Genomic DNA, 14,660 nt, shown 5'->3' with positions numbered 1-14,660 from the left:
GAAAGGAAGAGGCAATAAAGCACTTTCCATAAGTTGAAATCTGCTTGTAGGTCTTAAAATGCAATCTGTTGTGTGGAGTTTTTTCCTAGATTTTGAATACCAGTACATTTTTCAAGTGGATCATGGTTTGTTTGTTTTTCATAGCTGTCTCATACATGTGTATAGAATTATCTGTGAGACAGAAATTTCCCACCAACCATTTCTCACTTTCACTCATCTTAGATTGGGCTCTTGCTTATGTTTTGCCCAGTGGCTGCCTGTGGGTTGTTGTAATTAAGTGCATCATAAGGGGTGGATGAAAAAAAACATGGCCCAGAATATGATGCTTGCCTTCAGGGAGTATTCAAATTGCCTAGAATTATCAATACTGCTCAGCCATTTGCTGAGCATGTTGATCCATATTGCCAGCAGCAAGCCTTAATCTGTTGCGTAACTACAGTGGTACCTCGGGTTAAGAACTTAATTCGTTCTGGAGGTCCGTTCTTAACCTGAAACTGTTCTTAATCTGAGGTACCACTTTAGCTAATGGGGCCTCCTGCTACCGCCACGCCACCGTGCGATTTCTGTTCTCATCCTGAAGCAAAGTTCTTAACCCGAGGTACTATTTCTGGGTTAGCGGAGTCTGTAACCTGAAGCATCTGTAATGTAAACAGTTCTCAGAGTATAATTTCACTACATGCAATTTTATTTTATTGTAAATTCTTAACCATAGGATTTTAAGAAAACAGAACATATTTTTATTGTATTTTTACAAATCTGTTGTAACTGGAAATCACCACCAACACATTCATGACAAAGAAGTATCATCCAGAAAAAAGTATGTTTGTTTTCTGTGCTTTAATTTTGATAGATGAATATAAAAATAATTTGAAATCAAGTAATTGAAGGTACTGAAAGATACTTGACACTTTTATAAAAACGAGGCATGGTTTGTTGGTTAGGAGGTAGTACACATCTGTAGTCCGAGGTTAACTGCTATTAACTGCTGTGCTGCAGCGTATTTATGATTGGTTTTTCCATTATGTTACCACATTAGAACACTCTCTGGGACAAATCAGTTGACCAAAGAAACAGGCATTCTTTTCCTTCACGTTTGCAAGCCATGGTTGTAACTTCTTTGTTCTTCCACTCATGGGGGTGTCTTGAGCACACCCAGTCAAGGAAGGCAAACAGCCGACTGTTAATTCTTTATTGACAAAAGCACACACTTACAGCACCAGATACATATGGACACATACTTCTAGCATCTCCATAGATGGTACAGTGGTGCCTTGCAAGATGAACGCCTCGCAAAACGAAAAACTCGCAAGACGAAAGAGTTTTCCGTTTTGGAGGTGCTTCGCAAAACGAATTTCCCTATGGGCTTGCTTCGCAAGAAGAAAGCCCATAGGGAAATCTCCGCCGGCCTTCAGAAGAGGTCCAGGACCTCTTCTGAAGGCCGGCAGGGGGCAACAGTCTTTGCTCCCCCCGCCTGCCTTCCCGGGACAGCGGAGACTTCTCCGCTGTCCCGGGGCGATCTGAAAATGCTGGCGGGCGGTAGCGAACGTCTCCGCTGTCCCGGGGCTTTTAAAATGCTGGCGGGCAGCAGCGCAGCGTTCGCTGCCGCCTGCCAGCATTTTCAGATCGCCCGGGATAGCGGAGAAGTCTCCGTTGTCCCGGGGGCTTTTAAAATGCTGGCGGGCGGCAGCGCAGCGTTCGCTGCCGCCTGCCAGCATTTTCAGATCGCCCCGGGACAGCGGAGAAGTCCTTGTCCCCCCCCCCCCCGCCTTCAGAAGAGGTCGGGGGACAGACTGTCCCCGGACCTGGTCTGAAGGCGGTTTCCATAGGAACGCATTGATTGATTTTCAATGCATTCCTATGGGAAACCGTGCTTCGCAAGACGAAAAACTCGCAAGAAGAAAAAACTTGCAGAACGAATTAATTTCGTCTTGCGAGGCACCACTGTATTAACTTTTCCAGGCTTGTGCCCAGTGGAGCACTTGAAGCTGCACCGAGCTTATGTTCCTTTGTCTGATGGAGTGTGCTCAAGCAACTGGAGATTTTTTTTTTCTGCATGGAAATTGTCACTGTGCTTCCCTCTTCAAGCCTCTCCTAGTTCTAGGAGACAGGGGATTGCAGGGATTTGACCAGCCTGCCACTCACCCAAACAGCCTCTTCCTCCACTTCCAACACGACCTATGCCCCCACCTCCATATCTGACTGCTTTGACCCTTTCTATTCCTCCTACCCTGCCTCCTGCCTTATGGGTGACACCAAACCCCAAAAAGTGCTAGGCCCCTCTCCTGGGTCAGCCTCTCCCCCCCCTTCCCTGCCACCATCACACACTCACCAGATTGCTACTGGTCCCTGGCATAGGGGCTAGATTGCATTGATAGCTGTAAGTTAGTAAGGGGAAAGGAATATATAGTCCCCCTTTCCAACTATATATGCAGTTTAGTGTCAAAACTGGCTACAGTGATGTCCTTAGTTCATCATCTCCTAATGATGAACTGTTGAGTGATCAATATCAAGAATCAGAGCAGGTTTGAAAAGCTTTGCTGCAACTTCATAGAGCATCTTGCTTTCATGCAAGATGTAACCCTGGATGCCACACACTTTACTGCCCACTCAATGGCTGATGATGTTGTTACATGTCAAATCCTCTGGCTTTGCCATTGGGATGCAGATAATACATCCAGAATAAACTTATTTATAGCTTTGTATTTGGGAACTGACCTGTTTGGAGACAAGGCCTTCAAGATCTTGGTAGGCCTCGGGAGAAGCACAAATCTATTCTAACTACTGTCACTCAGATCAGAAGCCCTATCTTCTCTTTACTCAATATCACACATATCACAACCTTTTCCATGGAGACACCCCTTTGGTAGGGCCCATGATGCTTGCCCATTCCACCCATCCTTGAACAGACAGCCATTCCAATGACATCTGTAGTCAGCTTCTGGGGGAAAACCTGGCCAGTCTTCCTCAGCTGCAAAGGGTGCAGGTGAACGCTTTTCATCATGCTTCGAATCACACTTTCAGTTTGGAGGTACTACGGATTTCTAAAAAAAATTTGAAAAGAGCCACCTGGCTGTGAGTCCGTATCTACACCTGAGGGCCATTTTCGACACTTTGGCAACACATTGAAATGTTTAAATATTTATTTGATTGTCCTTGAATCTCTCCACTATACTTGCCATCCTCTCTTGACACATCCTTTGAAAACCACTGGTCTATTGGTACAAGTGAACACTTTTCATCATGCTTCAAACTATATTTGAATCTCTTTCAGCCCTGAGGGACCACAGGTTTCTAAAAAACAACAACACACACATGGAAAAGAACCACCTGATTATGAAGCAGCATATATACCTGAGTGCCATTCTGGAAACATTGCCATCATTTTTCTTTTTCTCCAGAACAGATTGTGGCCATTTGGGAAATGGCTCGTTCACTTTTGCAAAAGCCTTCTGTAGATGTCACACTTCTGGTGATAGCCCAGAGTCTCTTTGTATTAACCACCCAGATTGTACCTTGGGCTTATCACCACACTTTTAAGCTTCAGTTGTTCCTATTGCTGTTCCAGTCACACATTTCCAATACCTGGTACAAGCTCCTTTGACCATTCCACAAATATTTTTGTTGGTTGACGTGTCTCCAGAATCTCCACAAGGGTGTCTGTGCCAAGATCCAGGAACAATCCTGCTGGAGAGCTCCCCTGCTAGGGAAAGTTTACCCACAGTTTATGGACTCTGATGGAATCTGCCCACAGCATTAATTGGCTTGAGTTGTGGGCAGTGTGCCTTGCGCTTCTCTACTTCCATCAGTGCTCATTCACACTGACAGCTCTACAGTGAAATCTTCCATCTTCAGGCAGAATCCTACCTTCTTTTCAGCTGGGTCAAGCATAATCTGTTCAATCCAAGTGGAACATTGAGCAGAGATATGGATGTCCTGAACTGGTTGCTACTATTACGTCACATCGGCCATCTTCAAACAGGATTTATGAAAGCTTGTGGTCCATATTTCCCCACTGTGTCCTTCTCAAAGTTTTTTTCCATATAACATGATTGTACAACTGCTATCTTTTCTGCATAAGGCTTCAATTTGGGCCCAAAGTCTAATATTCTTCACCATAACATCTCAGCAAGTGAGGATAGGAAGTAGCTGCATACTCTTCAACTCTGAACATCCCTTGCCTTTGATGCCAGGTGGCAGTACTGACCCATGTGATTGTCTGACATCCATCAAAACCTTCTTTCAGATGATATGTATGGTCTGAGTTCTGTAAGTGACACACACCATGCACAAAATAGAAAACAAGATTGCAATGCTACAAAGATGACTGATGTTGATATTTGCAAGCTTCTACTACTAGGATTAACATTGTGCTGGCTGGTTTTTGGAAGCAGCTTCAATGCTCAGCCTTGGCAGTTAATGTATGGTCTACATCAGCTCAGGATAGCTTTGCAATCTCTTGGCCCAACTAGAAACCCCAAATTGCTTTACCCTAAGTCTGGTGTATTGCCTGGTCTCTTCATGTTTCACACAAACACAGTCTTATTCACTTAAAATAGACTGTTTTCATTATATAAGAATGAAATCAATATGTTCAGTGTTTATTACATTAAATGAAATAAACTTCCAAGGCTGGTGAAAAGTTGCCTAAATAGATTGAATAATCTTCAAAGGAAATTTCAAGGAAACTTACCATCCCTACCCCAATAGACAAATGATATAATGTAACGAAATACAGTGGTACCTCGATTTATGAACTTAATCTGTTCCAGAAGTCTGTCCTTAAACCGAAACCATTCTTAAACCGAGGCATACTTTCCCTAATCAGGCCTCCCTCTGCCGGTGCCCTTCCACCATTCAGATTCCGTTCTTAGACCAAGGTAAAGTTCGCAAACCGGGGCACTACTTCCGGTTTTGCGGAGTTCGTAAACCGAATTGTTCGTAAACAGGACTGTTCATAAACCGAGGTACCACTGTACTTGTTTCACATGTTCTGGGTTTTTAAAAGTCATTGTGATGTATGAAAGATTTTGTAAGGGGGGGCAGACAATCAATGTTAGAAGAAGAAACTAACTTCTTTTATTCTGATCAAAGCATTATCAGTGACTTGAAAACAAGAAAAATCCCTTTGGGTCCTGCAGTTCCTCTTCACATGATTTTCCAACAAAATGTTCCCTATAAATAAGTTATTATTGCATTATCAGTAAGCATCAAGAAGAAAGCAAGTTATAAAGAAGGCTGTGTGGATAGTATAGGCTCTGACCTTTCTCAGTTGCTTTGTGAGCTTCTGCAGGTATTGATTATCATCAAAATTGTTTCCTTCCTTCAGGACAGAGAGACTTGGTATTCTGAAAAAGGGCATTACTTCTGTGAACCATGTTTGTTTTCTTGTGTTTCTTCTTACTGCTTTGAATTACTTTCTTATATCCCATATCTCAAATTGGCATTGAAGGGATAAATTAATCAATCTGCATAGATTTCATCACTACAGGCTGTTCTCATGTTTTAGAAACCATGTGGTGTTTGTCTTATGAAGTGACATCATTTTACAGAGAATGATGAAATAAGTATTTTATGGTCAAGTACACCTCAGGTGCTCCTGACCAACATTTTGTATTTGTTATTTTGATACCTTGAATTCTTATGTTGTGTGACAGTTTCTTTGTTTTAAAGACAAATAAATACTGGGGGCATAATCATGCCCTAACCTTTTCTTTCTCTTCGGAAATAATGGAACATGATATTACCGCTTTTCTTCCTAAATATATTTTTACATGATTGCTGTCTTCAGGCTTTTCCCATGTTAGCTAGTTTGTACACACTGAGTACAGCTAAGTTCTATAGAGTGGTAGGTATAACTGCATCTGTGCCATAAAGACTAAATGAAGGATATACTGCTGCAATTATACAAGCAATTCCATTGTTTTACATAATCATCATTCACATTATACCTTAGCACATTTTTTAAAAGCAGCCAAAAGTGTGGTAGGTGGGGGTATTCAAGAAGTATGTTTAAACATAAATCTGCAACATGGTTACAACCCAGCACTGGTAACAACTCATAGAAAGTCAACTTTAAGTATAGATCCCGCAGAGTTATCACTTGGTCATACTTAAACAATTTTTGGAGTGGAGAGAATGTATATTTATTAAGCGAAATGAAAGCCTTAGGACAGTTAGTCTTAAGCATTACTGAAATACCGAATAAGCTATATACAGAAAGGGAGGTGGAGTACAGTGTTAAGCACAAGTTGTGAATGGCATTTCTCTGCAGAATGTGGTTTTTATCTTGGGGAAATACAGTGGTACCTCGGGTTACATATGCTTCAGGTTACATACACTTCAGGTTACAGCCTCTGCTAACCCAGAAATAGTGCTTCAGGTTAAGAACTTTGCTTCAGGATGAGAACAGAAAGTGTGCTCCGGCGGCGCGGCAGCAGCAGGAGGCCCCATTAGCTAAAGTGGTGCTTCAGGTTAAGAACAGTTTCAGGTTAAGTACGGACCTCCGGAACGAAATAAGTACTTAACCTGAGGTACCACTGTAAGTATTTGGGAGAAGGATAATAGTGGTGGGTTATCCCTGCCTTATAATATGGCAGGCCTACAAACAATGACTGAGGCACGGACTGAAGACAATATAAATTTCTGTCTTCAAACCTGCAGCTATGGTCAAGCCAAGTCTCACTCCAGATGTCCCTTCCGTTTATACTTTTGGGTCCCTCACACCTGTCTCAACTCATTCTGAATGCTCTTCCCATCCACCTCTCTCTCTCTCAAATGCTTGTTAGGATAATTGTCCATTGTACCACTGATTTCTTTCTGTCTTTCATTAAAATATTTTCAAGAAGTTAATAAAGACACATTGCACCATAGAATTAAATGCACAACAAGTATTTGAGAAGAAATTGATAGCTTTATCAACTGGCAATGGAGGCAGATGAGCTTTTGTGAAAGATGTTCAAAAGCTAAGCTGCTGTTTTATGTCAACAACAGACATTGTGAATCAATCAACATACAGAAGATTTGCTTTAGGGTTATGTCATGGGATGGAGTTTGGCTGTTTGTACTACAGAAGAATATAATGGTAAACTTAATGCATTTTTAACTCAATCAATTATGATTCTCAGCATTGTAATGCAGGGTCTCATATTATTAGTTCATGGCCTGTCAACATCTGGATGTAAGACTCTAGCTACAGCAGGATTGCAAACCTTCTTTAGTTACTGAAGAAGAATGGATTTGTTTAACTTTCTGCATTCTATGTTGGTGTTTCCTGCAGGCTCTTGTTCTTATTCCTAAAATCTCCTATGAGGAACCACTTTTGTCATCCCCCCCCCCGCAATTGTCATGTCATTGTTCTTTGCATAGTCTTTGCTCTGCATGTGTCTTGAATGAGAATGAGCTCATATTGTCCCTTCCTTACCATAGGATCTATCTATCTGAAGACATAGAGCAAAACCACATGCCCTATAGAAGTAATATGAATGTAATGCTTGTTCTGAGCACCTATGTCTGACAGAGAAGGTCCAGAATATTTATAAACCTAAGACTGTCCCAACAATGGAACACAGGTTTCACAATTCATTCTAATAGCAACATGAGAAGTTGCTTTATACCAGGTCAGCCTATCTGTGTATCTTGTCCAGTATTATTTATTGTGACCAGTAGTGGTCCCTCTCCCAGCCCTGCTGCCTGATCCTTTTAACTGGAAATGCCAGGGATTGAACATAGGACTTTCTGCATGCAAAGCATGCTTTCAACTTTTGAGTTATTGCCCCTCCTTAATAAAAGGTGTTAAGGGCAATTAATGAGGTATTGCAGTTGTGCAGCCTTCTGTTTCATTTCAGCAGGAAATTCTGTGCATGCCCTGATAAAATGGATGGGAGTCAGGAAACAGCAATGGTCTAGTATTGGCATAAGGAAGCCTGAATTTTAGTCTTCATCTTTAACTATTCAATATCTGAAGGTGACTCTATTTTGAAGAAAAAACAAAGAAGAGATTGCTATCAGACAGCTCAAAGAAAGTCCTATGTTATAACTGATCTTAATCTATGATGGAAGTTGTACAGTACAGTGGTACCTCGGGTTACAAACACTTCAGGTTACAAACTCCGCTAACCTGGAAGTAGTACCTCGGGTTGAGAACTTAGATACAGGATGAGAATGGAAATCGTGCACTGGCGGCGCGGTGGCAGCAAGTGGCCCCATTAGCAAAAGCGCGCCTCAGGTTAAGAATGGTTTCGGGTTAAGAACGGACCTCCAAAACTAATTACCGTATTTTTTCGCCCTATAGGACGCACCTAGATTTGGGGGGGGGGAAATAAAGGGGGGAATTATTTCCCCCCCCCAGGCGCGGGGCTGGGGCGGGGGAAGCCCGAGCTTCCCCCGACCCCAGCCCCCAAAACAGGAGCCAGAGCGATGCCGAAGCTGCGTGCTGGCAGCTTGCGGGGCTGGGGGAGGGGGAAGCCCTCCACCAGCCTCCAAACCAGGTCAGGAGACAGCGGGATGGCTTCTCCCCCCGCCAGCCTTCTAACCAAGTCGGGGGACAGCGGGAAAGGCGCGCTGCGCCTCTCCCGCTGTCCCCCAAGTTTGCAGGGCTGGCGACGGGGAGGAGCAGGCTTCTCCCCCTCCCCCGCCAGCCTTCTAACCAAGTCGGGAGACAGCGGGATGGCGGCGTTCCGCCTCCCTGCTGTCCCCCGAGCTTGTGGGGCTGGCGGTGGGGCTCTCCTGAAGCCTGGAGAGCGAGAGGGGTCGGTGCGCACTGACCCCTCTCGCTCTCCAGGCTTCAGTGAAAGCCTACATTCACCCCATAGGACGCACACACATTTCCCCTTCATTTTTGGAGGGGGAAAAGTGCGTCCTATAGGGCGAAAAATGCGGTAAGTTCATACCACTGTATAACCATAAATATCCCAAACAGTAAAGTTAAAGAAATATGGTGTTGTGAGTCAGTCTTGGTGGTTTCTTGTTTCTTAAAGTGCTACAGTCCTTTCTGTTGCAATTTAGCATGTATTTAGCAAAAATAGGGAGAATAGCATATTGCTTTAGATGGAAAGGGGAAAGTCTGTGTTAAGTGGTCTTCAAACTGTGATCTTGGAAGTCCTAGAGTTGCATAGAATTTTATCGGGGATTCAAAAGGCAATTAATAATTGCATACAAGTTTTTTAAAAAGACAGCTTAATTACCCTCTGCAGGGCAGTACTGGGACTTCTAGGGTGCACTCCTAGTAAATCCAACGTTATGGTGAAACCAGCATTGAGTTGTAGCCCAGCAGCAGCTAGGGACCCAAGTTTGAGAAACACTGTCCTACAGCAAGCTCTAAAGTTCTCTAGAATGCACAATCATGTGACAGGACACAGATGTGCTCCTTGAAAGGTAAGTGAATGTTGAGTGCCTTCTCTGCTTGGGAAGGGCCGTGATGCAGAAGGTCCCAGATTCAAGCTCCAGGATGGTGTTTCCTTGCAACCTTCAGAGACAGCTTTTGTGGACAGTCTTTGCCTGTTAGTGTAAACAATACTGAGTTAGTTGGGTCAAATGTATCCTATTATATTATGTTCACTGTAGGCCAGGAGTGGGAAGCCTCAGGCACGGGCGGAAGGGTGGCAACTGTGCTTCTTGGGGCTCTCTGTCTGACCCTTGCAACTCTTCTCAGGCCACATTCCTTCTCCCCAAGTCACATCCATTCCAAGCTCTGTTGTACACCCAAATGCTTTTGTGTAACTCAAATATGACCTTGAACTATGACAATTCATCTTGCTTGCCTGGATAGAAAGGTGTGTGTGTATGTGTGACTGTATAAACTTCTGATTTTTGCATGGCTGAAATGTAGACAGTCTGAAAACCAGAAGCCAGCATTATGGAATCAATGTGGTAAATACAAATCAGGTGCCAGTAGAATATTAGACAAAGTGAGATTAGGGAGCTTTAGACATATGTAATATTTTAAGGAGGGGCCAGAAGTACAAGATAAAAGCTTGAGGAATATAGTGCAAGAGGCACAAAAATAGAAAAGCCTTTTAAAAATAAGCAGTTTTAAAACAATTACCGTATTTTTCGCACCATAGGACGCACTTTTTCCCCTCCAAAAATGAAGGGGAAATGTGTGTGCGTCCTATGGTGCGAATGCAGGCTTTCGCTGAAGCCTGGAGAGTGAGAGGGGTCAGTGCGCACCGACCCCTCACGCTCTCCAGGCTTCGCACACCTCTCTGCAAGCAGCGGGAGCCCAGCGCTGGGCTCCCGCTGCTTGCTGAGAGTTGCCTGCATGCCGAAGCCTGCACGCGCTGAGCTCAGCGCGTCCAGGCTTCGCGGACCTCTCCGCAAGCAGCGGGAGCGCTCCCACTGCTTGCGGAGAGTTGCCAGCATGCCGAAGCCTGCGCGCGCTGAGCTCAGCGCGCCCAGGCTTCGCGGACCTCTCCGCAAGCAGCGGGAGCGCTCCCGCTGCTTGCGGAGAGTTGCCAGCATGCCGAAGCCTGCGCGCGCTGAGCTCAGCGCGCCCAGGCTTCGCGGACCTCTCCGCAAGCAGCGGGAGCGCTCCCGCTGCTTGCGGAGAGTTGCCAGCATGCCGAAGCCTCCGCACGCTGAGATCAGCGCGCCCAGGCTTCGCGGACCTCTCCGCAAGCAGCGGGAGCGCTCCCGCTGCTTGCGGAGAGTTGCCAGCATGCCGAAGCCTGCGCGCGCTGAGCTCAGGCTTCGCGGACCTCTCCATAGACTGGCCTTCACCAAAGCGAGGTTTAACGTTTTCCCCTCTAATGTCCTGAGACATAGGTTCTCAAAGGGCCAAGCCCCCGCCGTGTGCGAATGTGATAAGGTGACGCCGGAGTCGCTCCAGCACATTATGTTCACTTGCCCCTTGTTTAATGTGCCACGGGCAAATTTGTTGGGATCAATCATACAGAAACTAGAGGGTACCCCACCAAAATTCCACCTTGCCCAAATCTTGCAGGACAAGGATACCCACACGACCCTGAAGGTGGCTAGGTTCCTAGTTGCTGTCCTTTCCCAAAAGCGACGCCAAGGAGCTCTACAAGCTAATTAAGGCGTAGCATGCCTTTCCATTTTATAGTATTTTATTGTTATAGTGGTGTTTTAGCGATTGTTTTTTTCTCCTTACGGCACAAGCTGTTATTTATGTGTTGTTTTTACCTGTATGGGCCTATGGCCGTAATAAATGATATTCTATTCTATTCGCGGACCTCTCCGCAAGCAGCGGGAGCGCTCCCGCTGCTTGCGGAGAGTTGCCAGCATGCCAAAGCCTGCGCGCGCTGAGCTCAGCGCGCCCAGGCTTCGCGGACCTCTCCGCAAGCAGCAGGAGCGCTCCCGCTGCTTGCGGAGAGTTGCCAGCATGCCGAAGCCTGCGCGCGCTGAGCTCAGCGCGCCCAGGCTTCGCGGACCTCTCAGCAAGCTGTGGGAGCGCTCCCACGGCTTGCAGAGAGCTGTCTGTTTGGGGGCTGGGGTCGGGGGAAGCTCCAGCTTCCCCCGCCCCAGCCCCGCGCCTGGGAGGGGAATAATTTTTTCCCCTTTATTTCCCCCCAAAAAAACTGGGTGCGCCCTATGGTCCGGTGCGCCCTATGGTGCGAAAAATACGGTATCCTGTGTATTTATGGGGTGCATATGTTTACCATCATCACAGGCATCTGTGCATGGTTACCAGTTTTGGAAAACCAAGAATGGGACATTTATTGAACAAACATTGAAGGAGACATTTAAGGCAAAGCAGTATAGCACAGATGTTTCCCCATTAACCTGTGCATCTGTATTTATGCCTACACTATGTTCCACTGTGATTCCACTCAGCTTCCTCCAAATCTTTTACTTGTGACATTTGCATGTTGGCATTTGTTTCAGGTGGGACTACTAATTCGTTAGGAGGGTTATAGTTAAACAGTCTTTTCTTTATTTAATAAATGCAGTTCTTTTTTAGGAGGCACTCAAGGGTTTGCAGTACTGGCACCTCTTTCTTTTTCCTTTTTTTTTTTTGTTTGTTAAAAAGTGTGGCATTTACTGTAACAACTTCATGGTGAGTACCAACACCTTTCTAGGGGGGAAAGCACTGAATAAATGAATAAATTTATTAGAATGGTCCAACTCATTTGATATTAAAGTGCTTCTGATTAGTAAACAAGTTTAGGATATATTAAAAAAAATCCTAATCACAAATTGAGATTCTTTGGGAAATGACATGCTATGAAGTTTATAATTCAGGGGTAAGTACTGTATATACTCGAGTATAAGCTGACCCAAATATAAGCTCAGGCACCTAATTTTAGCACAAAAAAGTGGGAAAACTTATTGACTTGACCTGGTGGTGGTGGCAGCGGCAGCAGCAGAGGAAGAACAAGCAGCCCGAAAGGGCTGCTTTCGGGCTGCTCTTCCTCTGCCGCCGACAGCGGCAAAGGCAGAGGAGGAGGAAGGAGCAGCCTGAAAGAGTTCCTTTCAGGCTGCTTTTTCCTCCGCCGCCGCCTCTGCCGCTTGCAAGAGCATGCATAGGAGCCGCGGTTGGGAGAGGCGCAGCGCAGCACCTCTCCCAACCGCGGCTCCTATGCCTGCCCTTGTGAGAGGCAGGCAGCGGTGGTGGGAGTCGAGGCGAGAAAGGGCTCCTTTCGGGCTGCTCGTCCCTCCATCGCCACTGCCCATCTCCCTCGAGTATAAGCCAAGGGGGGCTTTTTCAGCATAAAAAATGTGCTGAAAATGTTGACTTATACTCAAGTATATACAGTAGGTGACTGTGTTAAAAATAGAATGATTAAGAATGTGAGGCACATTTCACTGAAATTCCCCACTGGAAGATATCAAGTTGGAAACATTAGCTTTATGATTGGAAAACACTACAAAGCACACAATCCAATGTTTTTTTAAGTTCTCCAAATCCCTAGTTAGTGACACTTGTCTAAGTTGTCAAAGTTAATGTTACAAATCCTCCAATGGCAATTCTCAAGAAGATTCAGGAAAAAGGCAGGAACAATCTCTTCAAACAAATGTAGATAAAATCTGAGAGTTGGGTGGAGCTCAGGCATAGCTTGAGTTCTATTAGCATAGTAATGAAAGTGGCACTTGCATACCATACCTAATCTCAAATAAAAGCAGTGACATTTTGTGGGGAGCAGGAGAGATGTGTGTGGCGATCACACAGGGCCCCCGGACGTTTGACAGTCTATTGATCCCTGTGCCACCACTGCTCACTTCCCCACTGCCACCAACCCATTACTCTCGGGTACACCCTGAGTCCAGACAGTTGTTAAAATTAAACCAAATAAACAAGTTTATTTTATAAGCATTAACAAGTTTATAGTTTCTCAGATAATATTCCTGTCAGTTTCTTAACCTTAGTTTCTTTACCAGCCTATACCTTCCTAATACCTTCTGACTGATTATCTCAACTGTTTGACTGACTCCTCTTAACAGATTCTCTCACTCTCTCACATCAGACTAGCCCAACCCATAGACTTATCCTCCCTCTCTCTTCTCTAACTCCAGACTCACTTCTTAATAACTCTTAACTCCTCCCCTTGGGTTCCTATAGGTTTGTCATTTTACACTTAGTTAACCCTTTCCTTATGAACCCAGTATGATGTCACACACCTAGGAGGGCAAACACCACAATGTGTTTGGGTGATTTACAGATGACTGCTTGTAAGTCAAGAGGACAGTGGGCTGCAATAGTGACTTTGCATCAAATGAATGAATTAATTAAGCACATCTTTTTGTGCTAGGAATTCCTACCATCAGCCAAAGGAAATGTTGGGTTATGGTAAACGTGCACAGCGGGTTAGTTGGTTTGAGAGATCTACAAAACTAAATGAAGCATATTTGAAGGCGGCTAAACTGGGATGCACTTTTCTCATCACCTTCTATTTGTGAAATGCCACAACTGTCAGTGTTTTTTATGTATTCACTTTTTAAAAAGACTTGTAAACATGCTTGCATTAGTAAATATATGCAGAATGACTGGAAGTAGCATAATGTCAAGGCAATACAGATACATGCATGTTTCCATTGAAATAAATAACAACTTGATAAGAATGCAGTTTGCACAACACTCCTTGCTTGAAAGAGAAGATTTGATTTTAGATCTCCCCCCCCCCAAAGTAGACCTACAATGTGCTGTATATAGGGCTGCATTTAAATACTGTTTAAAGCTTCAACTGGTGCAGAATGCAGGGACCTGGCAAGTTCTTGGAGCTACCATATTTTTCGCTCCATAAGACGCATTTTTCCCCTCCTAAAAAGTAAGGGGAAATGTGTGTGCGTCTTATGGAGCGAATGCAGGGGGGAGGCAGGCAAGAAAAGCCCCCAAGAGCCTCACACAAGCTCCGCGCAGCTCTTGCAGGCTTTTTCCCAGGAGGGAGAAGGGGCTGACGCAGCCAGTCAGTCCCTTCTCCCTCCTTGTAGAAAAGCCTGCAGGAGCTGCGCGCTCCTTAAAGGGTGTGCGGCTCCTGTGGGCTTTTGCGGGAGGTGGAGGAATTGCCATAGCCTTGTGCAGCCTCTCCCGGCTGAAGAGGTTGCGCGCAGCTAAAGAGGAAGCCGAGACAGCCAGCGGGATGGATCCCACTCTCTGTCTTGGCTTCTTTGCTCTTTGGGGCTGGGGGGAAACCCGGGCTTCCCCCAGCAGCCCCGAGAAGCTCTGGGAGAAGCGAGCAGGCTGTGCGCAGTCTGTCCGCTGCTCT

At 45.1% G+C, this 14,660-nt stretch overlaps 1 protein-coding gene across 6 annotated transcripts in view; it reads left to right on the top strand.

Moving 5' to 3' along the window:
- DIAPH2 (diaphanous related formin 2) overlaps positions 1-14,660 on the top strand; it is a 343,566-nt gene that overhangs the window by 217,017 nt on the left and 111,889 nt on the right. The window lies entirely within an intron of this gene.

The sequence above is a fragment of the Podarcis raffonei genome, chromosome Z, assembly GCF_027172205.1.
Source record: "Podarcis raffonei isolate rPodRaf1 chromosome Z, rPodRaf1.pri, whole genome shotgun sequence".
In the NCBI taxonomy this organism is placed as follows: Eukaryota; Metazoa; Chordata; class Lepidosauria; order Squamata; family Lacertidae; genus Podarcis; species Podarcis raffonei.
Note: the sequence above shows the minus strand (reverse complement) of the source record. Positions and strands in the feature narration are given on the sequence as shown.